This window comes from Ailuropoda melanoleuca, chromosome 4 (assembly GCF_002007445.2).
Source record: "Ailuropoda melanoleuca isolate Jingjing chromosome 4, ASM200744v2, whole genome shotgun sequence".
Classification (NCBI taxonomy): domain Eukaryota; kingdom Metazoa; phylum Chordata; class Mammalia; order Carnivora; family Ursidae; genus Ailuropoda; species Ailuropoda melanoleuca.
This window is the reverse complement of record NC_048221.1, coordinates 71232214-71235972: the sequence shown is the minus strand read 5'-3', so window position 1 is coordinate 71235972 and position 3759 is coordinate 71232214. Positions and strand designations below refer to the sequence as shown.

Genomic DNA, 3759 nt, shown 5'->3' with positions numbered 1-3759 from the left:
GGGGGGGGGGGGGGGGAGGCGGGGCGGCCTCTTCGGCGCGGATGGCTGGACTGGCTCCCGGTGGAGCTGGGAGCGCCGGCTCCGTGGGGTCTCGGTCTAGGAGTGCTGGCCCTGTGGGGGAGGGGGCTATGAAGTACCAGAGCTTCCCCTCCCAAATTCCCAGGCTCTGGGCGTTGGGGAGGGGCGTAGGAGCAGAAGGACCTCGGGTTCCGGGGCCCAGGAGCCTTTCCCGCCGCTCTGGGGGCCCGAGGCAGTGGGCAGCAGGAGGGAAGGGAACTGAGCCTGGGGCCATCTGGAGGGGTGGCGCGCAGGGGGGCGCCAGCACCCAGGGTCTCTCAGAGCGCGAAGATTGGGATGAATGGGTCAGTCCGCGGGGCCTGTAGGTCTCCCCTGCTCTCTGGCCGCTGAGACTCCCGGATCTGGGACTTGGAGCCCGCACAGCTGAGGTCACAAAATTGCCACCACGGTCTCTGCTTTAATCCTGGGTCGGGCAACCGGCAGGACGGCATACAGGTGGTGCGGGGAGAAAAGGGCGTTTGAGCTGGAGAGTGTTTTTCTAGTACTAGGACCTAAAGGGCATTTATTTACAAAACCAGCCCCAAACCCAGCAGTCTCAACTCCACCAGGAGAGGTGCCTGAGAGACTCACTCCTTGCTTGGCGTTACCGGGAAAGCCAAGAGGTCCGCAAGCCTCCGGGCTGGAGCAGCTGCACCCACTCGGCCTTGCTGAGCTTCGTAAGGCCGGTTTGTCCTGGGGGGCAACGGCCCTTCCGGCCCCCAGGACTTCGGCCGGGGCTGGTCCGGTGGCCCGCGGTTTGGGCCTCCCCGCAAGCTGCAAACTGAGGCGCTTGGCGCGGACCGCCGAGGAGGGCGCAGGGGAGTGCAGCACGCAGGCGGGGAGGCCGCGAAGCCCTTCAAGGACCCCGATTACTTTCCTTTGAATGAAAAACAACAACAACAACAACAACTGCTCCCTCCCTGCGCTCCCGCCCCCCGCCTTAGCCTCGGGGGACCCGCGCTTGGAGCAATTGTCGCCGGGGACAGTAAACACAGCTCAGTTGCCTCAACTTTCTCCGCACATAAAAGTTCCTGGCGTGCGGGGAAATTTGAATATTTGATCAGCCCCTTTGAGTGACCCTCATTAGCTTGGCGCCCTGCTAAGGCCCCGGCATTGCAAGAAAGCTGCTGGGCCCGGCATTTGTATGCCTGGTTAGCGCCGCTTAATGAAGCTGCCCCGACGACTCAAAGGCGGCCTCCGGGGCCGGCGCTGCGCACCTCTCGGCACCCCACTCTGCCTAATGAGCCCCACCGCCCTCTGAAGGCCCCTCCACCCCCCACATCCTCTAACAAGAGAAGTTTGGCTCTGTCTTGGGCCACTGCACCTCCCACTGCCAGGCCCAGGAGAGTGGGCACAAACCGTTCCCAGCTGGCTGTGCTGACCCAGCCCCAAGAGAAAGAGATGGGTGACCTGGGGGTTGTGAGTGATAGGGGCCGGGGAGGAGGCTTGTGGCCTCAGGGTCTAGTCCAGGGAGTGCACTACCAACCTCTCCCAAGAAGGCCAATTTCAAATCATTTACCCCAGTTCCTTAAAGATGCATCTGGACTAGTGTTGGGGTGGCAGAGGGCAGATGTCCAGGGGAGGCTCAGTTTTCCATCCTCCTCCCTACCCAAGTTCCTTTGGGCTCCACCGCCCAGGAGACAGGATACTTCTTTGCAGAGACCCCCTTGGGACAGCCAGAACTGGTGTGCTAGGGCTTGAATTTGAGAAGGGGTGGGCACCCTCAACTCCTCAAACTATCATTGCCTCTCCATCCCAGACCCCAGACAGGCAAACACAGTTGGCACTAGGAAAGGCAATGTGCTCTAGCCTCCCTTGCCCTACTTCCTCTGCCCCAGAAAACCAAGCCTTCTCTGGTCTCTCTTTAATCATGCTTCCAGTTCTTGGGAAGCTTAAAGAAAGCATTTAAGCAGGGCCACCTTGTACAGGAACAACTGGCTGCTAGGGCAAGATGGGACTGAAACAAGCCTGAGGGGGAGGAAAAGAGGGAGAACTCTGTAAGGTAGGGGGACCAAAGCCACCATCTACTTCCCATTTTCTCAGTAGGGCAAGTGACATGGTTGGCCAGCAAATCTAAGGAGCCCAGTTAGAAGTTGTGTTTCAGTCTTCTAAAAGTGTAGATTCCCTCTCTGTTCCTTCTCTCCTCCCATGCCCATTTCCCTGGACAGTTGTCACTCAAGGTCCCTCCTTACACACCCAGCTCTTGGGCTTTTATGGGTTACTTTTGGGGCTTCGGAAGCAGGCTTTTCTCAGATCCATGCTCTGGGCCTCCTGGAGGTGTCCCCCACCACAACCCCATAATCCGTCAGATACACAACAGGCTGGCCAGGTTGTAGTAGCTTCAGGACCCCATTCCAGGGTGGGCACCTCTAGGAATGAGTGGCACCCAGCCAGCCCTCACCCTCTACCAAAAGGTCAGCGAGGCCCTGGGATAGAAGAGCCTTCTAAGTCCATCTGGTCTGCTCCTCTTCCATTTCTTTCCCCCAGCTCAACTGGCACTCCCCGCCCCATTTCCCATCCCAGGACCCCCTAATTCAAGCCCAAACTGACGATCTTTAGGGATCATCTCTGCACAGGGCAGGATGGTGCCTGGGCCTTGATCCATCGAAAGGGCAAAGGTAGGAGCCGGCAAGCGAGGAATAAACGATGTTGGAGAGAAAGGGGACCTGAAACGGGGGTAAAACTCAGCCCTATGGCCCTAAGGCCAGGCCCACGAACTGCTCAGGGGAGGAGGAGAAGGGAGGGGGCTAGAAGTCCGCAGGCATCGGTCGGGGCAGCAGGGACCTAAGGCGTCGGCGTGGGGGGCTAGATCCAGAGGAGAGGGGCGGGGAGGCGGGGGTCGGGGGAGCGCGCAGGACGGAGGGGGGGGTGGTACGGCTCTTTTAAGAGCCACACGGCTGGCAGAAGAAGCGTGCGGCCCGGTGCTGGTAGCGCATTGACCCCGAAGGGGATTTAGCGGGAAGGGAGAGGCCGGGCTCCGATGGCTTTGTCCCGGGGCGACCAGAGAGGCCGAGGCACAAGAATAAGGAGCGACCGCGTCTTGAAAGGCCGCGCCGAGGCGGCGGGGCTGCTGCTCTTGACTTCTGAGCAGGGCTTAGAAAGCTTGTCCCGGCTTAAACCAAACGGCCGGCGCTGGGCCCTGAGCGCCGAGTCCGCGGGCTCAGAGCCTCCGGCCTCGGAGCCGTGGGATGAGGGGGAACTGGGGTGGCGGGGGATCTGGCAAAGCTGTTTTTGGCTCTACAACCGCCTGACTCTAGCGCAGAGCTGCTAGCCTGACTCGCAGCGCCAGGGGATGGCCAGAGCAAGAATTTTCTTTTTCCAACTTCGGCTTTTGATTTTGTGTGTCCACTTCCGAGCAGCTCCAGAGCCGACTGACCCCAAATGGATTCCCAACAGGTGGCCGGGTAAGTCCATTTAAAAATTCTGCCCCTCCCCGGCCTCCTTCCTTTTTCCCTACTAGGTTCCCCCCTGGCCTCCCCGAATTCCCTGTCTTCCTTCCTCAGGTGAAGGCGGGGAAGGTGGTGATAGTGGTGGTGGTGGTGGTGGTGGTGGTGAGAGGCGCCTTCTCCCTGGGGGTCCTCGGGCTCCTAGTTCCAACCCAGGACTGCCGGCTGGCGGGCCCGTGAAGCTCCACCCCGTACCCCCCCCCAGGTCTCAATCACCGTTAACTCCGTTGTGGGCCCTGATACCCCAAGGTGTGTG

General features: G+C 60.4%; 1 protein-coding gene and 1 long non-coding RNA gene across 2 annotated transcripts in view; one reads left to right on the top strand and one right to left on the bottom strand.

Moving 5' to 3' along the window:
- SIX3 (SIX homeobox 3) overlaps positions 1-3759 on the bottom strand; it is a 14460-nt gene that overhangs the window by 7330 nt on the left and 3371 nt on the right. The gene's annotated exons all lie outside the window — the stretch shown is intronic.
- Positions 2985-3759, top strand: part of LOC117801957 — a 7076-nt gene continuing 6301 nt past the window's right edge. The window contains exon 1 of the long non-coding RNA XR_004624864.1: positions 2985-3461. This is a non-coding gene — a long non-coding RNA (uncharacterized LOC117801957). The remainder of the gene's footprint in view (positions 3462-3759) is intronic.